Source organism: Asparagus officinalis, chromosome 1 (genome assembly GCF_001876935.1).
Source record: "Asparagus officinalis chromosome 1, Aspof.V1, whole genome shotgun sequence".
Taxonomy (NCBI): Eukaryota; Viridiplantae; Streptophyta; class Magnoliopsida; order Asparagales; family Asparagaceae; genus Asparagus; species Asparagus officinalis.
This window is the reverse complement of record NC_033794.1, coordinates 117,457,132-117,468,763: the sequence shown is the minus strand read 5'-3', so window position 1 is coordinate 117,468,763 and position 11,632 is coordinate 117,457,132. Positions and strand designations below refer to the sequence as shown.

The window sequence follows — 11,632 nt, the reverse complement described above, 5'->3', positions numbered from 1 at the left end:
CTACGACATGTTTTACCATCACAATCACTATCTCTCTAGTGGAAATAATAAATAGGTGAAGGTACAAACATGCAAATAATAAAAGTAGTACAAAATCAGATATGCACAGAAGAAGTATATCAACAAATGAGCCCAACTGAAATAAAATTAAGAAATCTCTGAGTCAGAAATACATCTCAACACAATGAGTCAAATGAAATCTCACTAATGCACTCAGCCTCTACAAAAATGAATACAACTCTAAAATCTGATCAATGAACATAACTATATAGTGGAGCTTTAACTGCTAAAACCGTGCGATGGCGACTATGCTAGAACTCCGTCATCCTGCGGTTCTCCGAAACTCTGATCTGCCTGAAAGATACAATTTAAACAAAAAGAACAACAACAAGAGCGTCAGAGCGGTACAGTAAGATCACCTCCATCCGCCCCCAGGGAAAGGGCTGCTAGATAAAGTGGAGGCTCTATCTATTAAACATAGTCTACCTATATCATGTTCCCCGTATCTAATGGAGTTAATATTTAGACACCTATAAGACAAGACGTAGTACATCGAGCGAAATAATCCAAACAAGGAAACCCTCATATATACTATACGTCTCAAATTATAAATCCCAAAATACCAATTCCAACTCTATGAATGGAAACAGCACTCAAAAGAAATACGCCAAGCCTCAACTATATATGTAAGGACCATGAATTTTGATACTAGTTAAAATAATTTTCTAGTATTTTAAAATATTTAATTATGATTTTTAAAAGAGTATTTATATTTTTCTCGAATTTTTAAAATTTTCTATGATTTAAAGTCTAAGTTTTATATTTATTTAAATGATTTAAATATTTATCAATTTATTTAGTGCAGTAAAAGTTTCTGGAATTTATCCATTGTGTTACCGATTCTATTACGTATTATTTTAATACTACGATGTATTATTATTATTATTTCGTATTATTTTGTATAATATGCAGTATTATTAATTATGTATTATTGGTATAAATTGTTATATTATTTTAATTATTGCGTATCAGCTATCGTATTAGCACAACTGGTACGTTTTATTGTATGAGAAATTATCCCATAATTATTTTATTTTAAATGTAGGAAATTATACTTTTTATTAATTAATCTCGTTTAATTATACAAATTATGGTATTATTTTTACTGTTGCGTATTATATGTTATATTAGTACAACTAGTACGTTTTGATGTGTAGATAATTTTCACGTAATTATTTAATATTTTTCGTGATTATAATTATTTTTAATTAATTTTCAAAACCCTAAATACTCTTTATATATATATAAAAATATATGTTTTTCTCTCTCTTCTCACTCCTTCACCCCCACGAAGCCGAAACCACCTCCTCTCTGTTTCCAACATATGACAATATGGCATACAAAATATACAAATGTAGAGATCCCTGGACAGATGCCTATGTTTTATGAAACAATAGTAGAGGCATGGTATTACTTTTGATAATAGCAAGTTAGTCACCAGATACTGAAACAAAAATAAACCAAAGCTCAAGTATGCTAAGATCTTCTTACTTTGCTGTCAAGGGTGTTCAGATTATTTTAAGAAGAAAAAAATACAGCATTGCATGGTGCCCCAGACTTAAGATTATTCAGAGTATGATGCCCAGGACTTAAGATTATTCAGCGAAGGAGGAAGGGAGGGACAGAGATTTTTCAGTTTTTCTTGTGTTTTTATGTACAAAGGATACAACACATTAACACTAGTAGAAAATCGAGTATTCTAGACGGAACATTCTAGACGGAATTTTTTCCGTCTAGAATGTATTAAACTAGACAGAAATTTTCCGTCTAGAATATTCCGTCTAGAATAAAGTATTCTAGACGGAATTTTCCATCTAGAATAGTATTCTAGACGGTATTTTTATTTTTTATTTTTTTAATAAATAATCAATTATTCTAGACGGAAATTTCCGTCTAGGATACTCATCCTAGACGGAAATTTCCGTCTGGCACTGACCTCCTCGTCGTTGCCGCCTCCCTCAACCCCGCCACCTCCAACAAACTCCGGATCGGATCCATCACCGGATCTCCCTCAGGTCCTTGATTCTCTCATTTCAATTCAATCAGGGAGAAAAAGAAACCCTAGAAATTTGATGTTTGGATGTAAATGTGATGTTTTGTTTTTTGGGTGTAGGATGGAGGAGGAGCGTTGCGGATGCAGCTTGATTAGAACGCAGCTGCAGTTTAGTTCTGATTTTTTTTGTTAGTTTTTGTGTTTTTTTGGGATTTTTATTGAGGTTTTTGTGTTTGGGTTTGTTTTTTGAAGGAGAAGTGGAAATCTCCTCCTCTACCAGAGGACCGCTTCGCCCTCATGTGCGGGTCCTCACGCCGGAGAGCTCGTCAGCAGGGAGAGCGGCGCGTTCCTCCACAGGTTCATGTGGCTCGACGATGGCGACATTGGCGAGGTCCCCTTCGTCTGGAACTTCCTCGTCGGCCACAACAGGGATAAAATCAGCAAGAGAATTTGCGTGGAATTACAGTAAAAACATCTAATTTAGCTCGGCAAGTGCCTTAATTTGGGTATTTGTTTGTTGTTTTTTCATTGTCACAGGAAAGTGTACTTGGTTGGAAGACGGGGCCCTGCTCAGGCAGCTTGCACAGCGAAGGAAATTCATGAAATTCTTGGTATAGCTTGTTTGGTATAGTTCATTTGATTACCTAAATGAAAACTTTGCTGGTTTTTGGCCGTTTTAAATGTTTAGATCAATATCAAAAATTGTTGCATTCAAATTATTTATGCTGTAAAGTTGAGATCTAAGCAAATCAGCCATCCATTTATGACTTATGCCAGATTAATGACTGAAGTTTTTAAAGTTCTCACATTAACCTTAATAGTTCGTGCACATTTCAACTAATGCAACATCATAAATATGAAAGCTATCATGTCGGTGAAATTTGATTTATATTTGTGCTTCATAGCTGAGTGCCAAATCGGGTATATGTCATGCATCATTTCCATATATATACAATTTATTATGGGAGAAATTAACTCATGTCCAATAGTGAAGCTTACAGCCGTTTTATCACAGTATGAACAAATTTACTTCGTGGAGCAAGGCATGACTAAGAAGACATGCTAAAAGCTCATATATGAACATGCATATATATAAATCATAAATGTACAGGCTCAAGTTCAATAGCCTCAACGTTTTAATCAGAATGAAGCAACTTTATTCAACGATGCCAAACATGAACGTTACTAGTTTTATGCATTGAGGTGACAACTTTCATCTTTTAGTTAGTCTATATTATTGAACGGTGATTTCTATTAGGAATACTCTAGATCGATATATTATTGAACGGTGATTTCTATTAGGAATACTCTAGATTGACTGTCTATCTTAATTAGCTCAATCATTTCTTTGCCATTTAAATTAAAGGTTGTGGTCAAATTTTTGTTTGGATTTACTTGAAAGTTACGTCTTAATTTTTAGAGTCCTAGCAAACGTATTACCAGCTTAAAAGTCTATTTCTTGAGACAGCTATTCATTATAAAACTGGGTGGTGTTTAGTAGTGTATTTTGTATTCAAGATCTTCAGGTAAACACATTTACATCAATTTTGCATACTAGGATGCTGCATCTCTCGCAATTGCAATCATGAAGAAAAACTTTAGAGGTCAAACGTTTTTAGGGTGTGATGACCATCCTTTATCGCGGTCTGTTCTCCCTCTCTTTGCAATATACTGTCAATTATGTCTTTTGGTTACTTATGGAAAATATTTCCCCCTTGATATAGGCAAGAAATAATGAAGTGTGTGAAACGAAGCGGAAAGTTCAGCAAGGAGTTGAAGAAGCTTCTGCAGTGTCATAGCCATTGTAAATAATTTATGTAAAAGTTTGTAAACAATTTATGTATCTCTTTACTATTTTGGTGAATGTATTATTTGAATATAATGGGATTTGATATTGTAATATAATTAGATTGTGTTGGATATGAATATAATTTTTTGTTGTTCAATATTGTGTACATGCACCCAAAGTAGACTCCGCAAAAAAAAAACTATTGTAGCACAGTATCCTAGACGGAAATTCCGTCTAGGATACTAAAATTCCGTCTAGGATGCCTTTTTTAAATAAAAATAAATAAAAAAACCAATTTCCGTCTAGAATGTCTAGAATAGACGGAAATTCCGTCTAGAATACTCATTCTAGACGGAAAATTTTTCCGTCTAGAATACAGTATTCTAGACGGAAATTCCGTCTAGAATAATCCGTCTAGATATATAAAAGAGAATGGTTAGGCTTCTCTTCATAAAAAATATGATTAGAATAACTAAAGAAGTTGAAAATTATGATTTCAAAAATAAAAAGAAAGAAAAAGAAGAAGAAAATCTAGGGGAAGCAAAAATTGAAGGATAAAAATAGAAAATATGGGTACTTAAAAAGAAAACTCTGCTTGCCAGGGATTGAACCCAGGACCTCCAGCTTCACTGAAGACAACATCTATTTAATACTCTGCCACTGGGACAAGGGGTTCTTTGCTTGTTTATCTGAGTTATATAATATATAAAGGATAGTTTCAAATCTGAGGTGGTTCAAGTGAACCATGACGAGATCCCCGCGTCATCGAACCAGTCGCCGATGTCGCCGTCCAGCTCCACAAGTCAACCGTCGATCCACTACGCGCGTCGTCGAACAACGAACAGCAAGAAATGGCGCCGCCGTCTCGTCCGCAGGTCCCTCAGTCTCGTAGGCAAGATCCCACTTCTCTTTGATTCGTTATTTTTATCTGATATTTATAGATTGGACTGATATGTTATTATCTGCGTGGGTTGTTGAGAATATTGCGGTGGTTATATTCTGTGAAGTGATGCTATTTATGATGAGTAGATATGTTGAAAAGTAGTTTATGATTAATTACGAAATATTTTAGAAAGAAAGAATAATTTGTAAAAGGGAGTATTCTGAATTATTATTATGAGAAATATTTTAAAAGGATTTACGTTAGAAGAAGTAATAAGTAAATAGAATATTTAAAGATTATTTTATAATTATTGTAATGAGAAAAGAATTTACTTGATGAAAAAGGGATTATTTAGAATAATAATTTAAGAGAGTTTATTTTATAGAAAAGATTATTTTAGAATAATTATTATGAATTAAAAGAATTTATTTCGGTAGCGGAATCATCTCTGGATAATTATAATAATTTTAAAAGAAATTATTTTGGAAAAGAAAATATTTCTAAATTATCTAGACTATGTTTATGGTTTATAATTCTTAATCTTGATTAGATGATATGCTACGATATTATTGTACATGATTAGTTGCATTGATTGTTTCTGGTTGTGTTTGAGAACCATTAGTAGTTCATGACTTAGTAGCCTCGTGCGTCATGAACAGACTTAGTGACATGTGTGGGTGTGTTGACTGAGTTTAGGTGGTGAACCCGAGTTTCAATGAGGATTATGGTTGATTTAGAAAATACAAGAGAGTTGGGATGGGGAAGTCCATGTTCGTGTGATCGGATAAGGCTGTTGATGTATCTTCCAGACTAGAACCAGTGAACCATTTCACACTGGGGTTAGTTTGTTGGGCCAAGTGAACCGTTTCGCACTTGGTCAGTGAAATCGTTTCGTCACCCGAGTTTTGCTTCAGTTCGAACCAGGCCGAAATCGGATTGCGTGTAGTCCTCTCACCGAACCGTTTCACGGGTTTGGATGCACGTAGGGGATTTGTGAACAGCCAGTTATCCGGTGATATGAGCGTTGACTCTGTGTGAGATGTGGACCAGTGACCTATTATAGAATGACTAGTTACATGACCTTGTTACTCAAGGTGATTAGGATTCTTGTGTGAGATGTAGGTCAGTTGTGTTCTTTTCATACATAGATTGTGGTTAATATTTAATTATCAATAATTTGAGGCATATGGTATATACATGAGGGTTTCCTCGTTTGGATTATTTCGCTCGACGTACTACGTCTCTTGTTGTAGATTTTTAAGTATTAATTATATCTATTGTATGCCCTGTTACTTGGATGATTAGACTGATCGCTAGCTACATGATCTCGTTACCTGATTGATTTTGGATGCTTTATGTTATTATAATTTAGTAGTGTTTTCATGTTGATTTGGGGTTTTCAGTTGTACGTTCTTTTGTTGTTTCTTTTATCATATCGATTTTCGTTTTGGTTTTCGTTTGTTCTATTTTCTTTGTGGGGTCGGGTCTTGCCGTGTGCTATACACGCTTACGTACACCTATTTTCTCTGGTGTATGTCAGACTTAGAGGAAGAACAGGTTCAGCTGGAAGATCATCAAGAGCCAGAGGATTCTCAGCAGGAGCGCCTAGCGGATGGAGCAGAAGAAGAAGCCGAAGCTTAGTCATTCCTTTCAGTTTGTTTTGTAGCACCTTCATTTCCCTTTGCTCAGTGTATTTTATATTCTCTAGTATTTCATTCAGATAGTTTGTATAAGGGCATGTTTGACCCGTATCATTATGTCTCGGATGTTATCCCATTTGTGATATGATATTTTTATTCTGAGTTTGTCTATTATATTCTTGCTGATTGTGATCGGGGACCTGTGACTTCACATTGTACTTATTTTCATACGCTTAGCGTATTAGGTTGAGGAGAAACATTTATTTTTATTTATTCTTCTTGATCTAATACGTCGCGGGCTTGTTCACGTTCCGGTTCCCGTGTATTTTGGGAAGCGGGGCGTGACAATATAAAACCAATGTTACAATCTCGAACTACTTCTCAAGTAGTTGGCGCAATTATAAGAGAATATCGTTCAACTCAAAAATCATCATAGGTCATATCATGTATGCCACAAATCAAAGAATGTACCCTACTCATGGGAAATCTAACATGGGAATAACTATAACTGATAATACATATATGTGTGCATCTCTTTATGCAATAGCGATACTCTTTTAATATTCTTACTCAATCGCTCTGCGGCAATTGGTTTTATCTCCCTATCCCGGATACATGGAAATAATGATACTTTTGTAATTTCATACTCAATCGCCCTGCGGAAATAGGTTTTATTATCTCCCTATTCCGGATACATGTAGTAATGATACTATTATAATACTCTTACTCAATCGTTCTGTGGCAAATAGGTTTCATCTCCCTATTTCCGGATACGTATAGAACATCATTATTCATATGTGTTTATCAATTTAACTCGTGTCGAAAGTGTGTCAATCTAACACAATCTAGCATACATGCATCAATCTCGGTGTGCGTGTCCACATCTGAAGTTCACCATCATCTCAGGTTTTTAACAATTACTAATATCATAGTCTATCATCATAAGGTCGAGAAATTCGTTCGACAACCAAAAACAAACTCCAATACACATGCACAGCCGAAACAGACTGGCGGTCGACCATGATGGTCGACCGCGACGGGCTCCAGAGACTACCCAGCTCTCTGTCATTCACGCGGTCGACCGTGACAGTCGACCGTGGATCATGTTTCTAGATTCTCATGCTCTTTGTGTATGTCGTGTTCACGTCGTGTTTCCTCGATATAAACATGTCTAAAACTTCATAAAATTTGTATGCAAACATGCCACAGCAGATGTGAACATCTGGAAACAACTCAACAATTATAAATATAATTTTATGCATTAGATTTGTATTCAAAACCCTAAAAACATGCATAAAAGCTCAAAACAACGAATCAAACCTCTTTCTTTAGATTAACCAAATTCTTCAATCTAAAGCATGGATTTTTAACATATTAATCATAAGCATGATTGCCAATCAACTTAGGAAAGATAATCATTCATTAAATCATATTTTAACACTTAGGTATCACAAACCTAGGGTTTTCTCATCTCTAATCTGCATGCAAACTCAATTAAAAGGCATATTAGGGTTTAGACATGATTAGCACACGATTAACAAGATAAAAACGAATTTAAAAGCAACCCTAATGATCATGATCATATTTCTATCACAAACAGCAAGAAAAACATGTAGATCTAACATTTGTTTAAGATCTAACCACAAAAATCTAATTTTTTCCCCATTAGATTAAGATCTAAGCATGTAAACACAAATTAAACTTCTAAGCTAGTTATTTAACTATGGGGATGGGTTTGGATGTAAGTGATCTTGCCTTAATCTTATGTGCAAGCCTCTGAAACAATCAGCAAGCAAACCACGAGCATGAACAACCTGTTCTCCCTCGCCACACGTCAATGATCTCGCCCTCGTGCCGGTGTTTTGCTTCACAAAGCTCTCCAAACTCATAAGAAAAATGTTTAGGGTTTTTGAGGGGAGAGGATGGCTGCTAGGGTTCATAGATATGATAAAAGAAAAGAATTTTTGTGAAAAACACAGGTATTTATAGAGGCATAGATATGATAAAAGAAAAGAATTTTTGTGAAAAACACAGGTATTTATAGAGGCAAACCCGAAACAAAACTGTTTGACCCGAACCAGGAAACCTAGTCTACCCGAAACAAAACTGTTTGACCCGAACCAGGAAACCTAGTCTGACTAGGAAAACAACCTTCGGTATTTCGGCTGTAACTTTCTTATCTGACCTCGGAATGATATGATCTAAGATTTGTTAGAATTCTGTTGAAGATACCTACAACTTTGGTCTTTTACACTTTTTCAAATTCTAACTAAATCGGTGTGTAAAATATAAAAACTCTCAACTGGTCATTATTCCCAAATTTTCACTCTTTTGGCCTTTGTGCATGTTTTGTGCATTTGCACTCATATTTTCACAAATATACATTAATTTGATCTCAAATCAATTCTTATAATACTCAAACATCAAAATATATTATTTTCACCATATAACATATTTATCATTATTTATCATAAAATTTTCAAATTTACGGGGTTTTACATTTAGACAAATGGCCTTTACGACCACAAATAGTGCATTTATAAACTTTGATATATATGTGTGCATAATGAGTGGATGATTTAGACTCAGATTTGGCACACATATTCATAAGCTTCTTATGATTATCAATGCATGAAGTTAATGTTGAATCTAAAGATGATATGGATGATTCATAAGCTTCAACATTAGGCATGACATCATTGATAATAGAAGTAGAGCATGTATGGTTATCAAATTCATTTCTAATGCATTCTACTTCTAGCATGGCATCTTTATTTTCATGAGTTAAGCTAGCAATAGATGAGCTCAAATTTTTATTTTCCAAATTCAATATATCATTATTTTCTTTAAGTGTAACATTCTCTTTAGCAATGATATCAAATTTAGAACCTAGCAACTCATGATCGGATTTTAATTCTACAGGCTTGCTTTTAAGATCAATAAAATCATTTTGAAATTTTGTATAGGCATGTGATAATCTCTCATATGCACAAGCGAGTTCATTAATAGATCGATCATCATCGGATTCCGAATTGCTTACCACACTAGGATTATTCCCTAATGGTCGTGTGCATGATGCTCCTCTATCACTTGAAGTCGATTCCGCTATAACGCATCAAATCTCCTCCAAATCTCCTTGATGTGCTTCAAAAAGTTTCCAAATCGTGTAAGTACTATCAAAATGAGCAAGTTCGTTAGAAATACATGGTTCAAAAGCATTATGCAAGAGTTCTAATATTAACTTGTTCATTATAAATATTTTCTTATCATGATTGCTCCACTTGGATTTCTCCAATGTGGGCACAATATAAGTATAATCAATAACTTCTCATAAGTCAATATTTCTAGATTCAACAAATATTTTAAATTTAGAGCACCATCGAGCATAAGAGAAATTTCTATATTTTGGAGCAATATTTGGATTATAGCCTAAACGAAATACATTTATATTCATGATATATATGTGAATATATGCAAGCAAGACAAATGCAATCATAACTAGATTAGCACAAAGAAGATAACCTGGATCTTTAACTCAAGGTGATTAGACCTTAAATCAAAGAGCACCAAGCTCTGATACCAATTATTAGACCCTAGAAGGGGGGTGATTAGGATCTTATGCTAATCTAATCCGATTTTATACCAATTAAAACTAATTAACAAATTATTCTTGCAAGAGAGATATACAATATGTTACAAGCAAAATAAGCAATATGAACAAAGGTAAATATCCTAGCAATGAGATATACTATGAGATCTACAACTCACACACTCTTGCAATCCCACTCTACACCCTCTCAAGTGTTAGAACTAGACGTGTCTCCCTCAAGTGCTCGAATACAACCTCTCCCTAGGTTCGTCAACCAACGCCACTCCTCTTGGGACGATCCCCAACTCTCGCCACACACTTCTCTCGGTGTACAAGTGTATTACAAAGTGATCCTCATAATAAGCACAATTACAATAAATAAGTATTCTCTAATATGGATGAGAACATAATAAAAGCTCACACTCAATTGTTACAACTCTTACCAACCCAAATATACAATGTATGCACATACAATAAGCTCAAGTGGGTGTGTGTAAACAATGAATAAAATCAAATCAACTAAACTTAATATAAAACTAGCTTTAATAAAATGATAATCAAATAAATAGATGTAAAGCTAGAAATAGAGTTTAGAAAACTTCTTAATATATCAAGAGGTGGAGGGAGAATAGTTGGATGCCCAAACACCAATAGATGATCTCCTCAAGCTCTTGAGAAATTAATTTTACAGACTCAAACTTCCAAATACTTAAAAGCTTCTTAAATAAACTTAAACCAAACTTAAACCCTTGTTTAAAATTCTTTAAACTTGTTTTAAAAACACTCTCTTATTATGGAAGAGCTGAAGGCAATGGGTATTTATACACACTCAAAACATCAGCCAAAATAACATTGAAAGGACCAAAATACCCCCAGAGAATCAAATCTGAATATAGACGTTGGAAGGCAATCATCAGTTCCGCGGTCGACCGTGAGAAACAGACGGTCTACCGCAAAGCACAAAATCCAAAAGAACAGTTTTGAAAAGCTGACGGTCGACCGCGGTGATCTACCGCAAAAGTCTCTGGATGAGCCACGGGGGGGGGGGGGGGGGGGGGGGGAGCCATAAAAAGGCAAGCTAGGTTTCGAGACTGCAGACGGTCGATCGTGGAGGTCGATTGCAAACTGATACAGAAAATATACAGGTTTTTAAAACAGTTTTCTAATTTTAAAATCCTGTTTAAAAATATCAAATAAATTCAAGAAAATATAAAACTTTGGAAAATGATTGTAAACATGATAATACACATGCTATAAAAACTAGTTTTCAGAAAGGACCTTCCAAATGAAAAATATCATCATTTTGTAAAATAGTCCAAAACATAAAAATGTAAACACATGAGCTTTGACATTTTAGCTTAACCATATTTTGAAACAATACAAAATAATTTTATAGACTTGAAGAAAGATGTAAACTATTGTTATGAAGTCTATAAACAATGAATATAGTATTTTCACAAATACATTAGCATATGAAACATATGAGTATGAATATGAATATATATTTGTTTCATATCTATGAAATTAAACCAAACCAACTTATCCACATAAAAACAAACATGTATGAATATAAATATTTATTTATATGCTTGTAAAAACTTTGTTTGTGGATAAACCAAAATCCAAAATGTGTACATATATATATAACTATATATATATATATATATATATAACTATA

The 11,632-nt window shown here is 34.2% G+C and overlaps 1 long non-coding RNA gene across 1 annotated transcript; it reads left to right on the top strand.

Moving 5' to 3' along the window:
- On the top strand, positions 1,993-2,478 carry LOC109844071. The gene is made up of 3 exons (XR_002247870.1): positions 1,993-2,075; positions 2,174-2,221; positions 2,306-2,478. It is a non-coding gene; the product is annotated as an uncharacterized LOC109844071 (long non-coding RNA).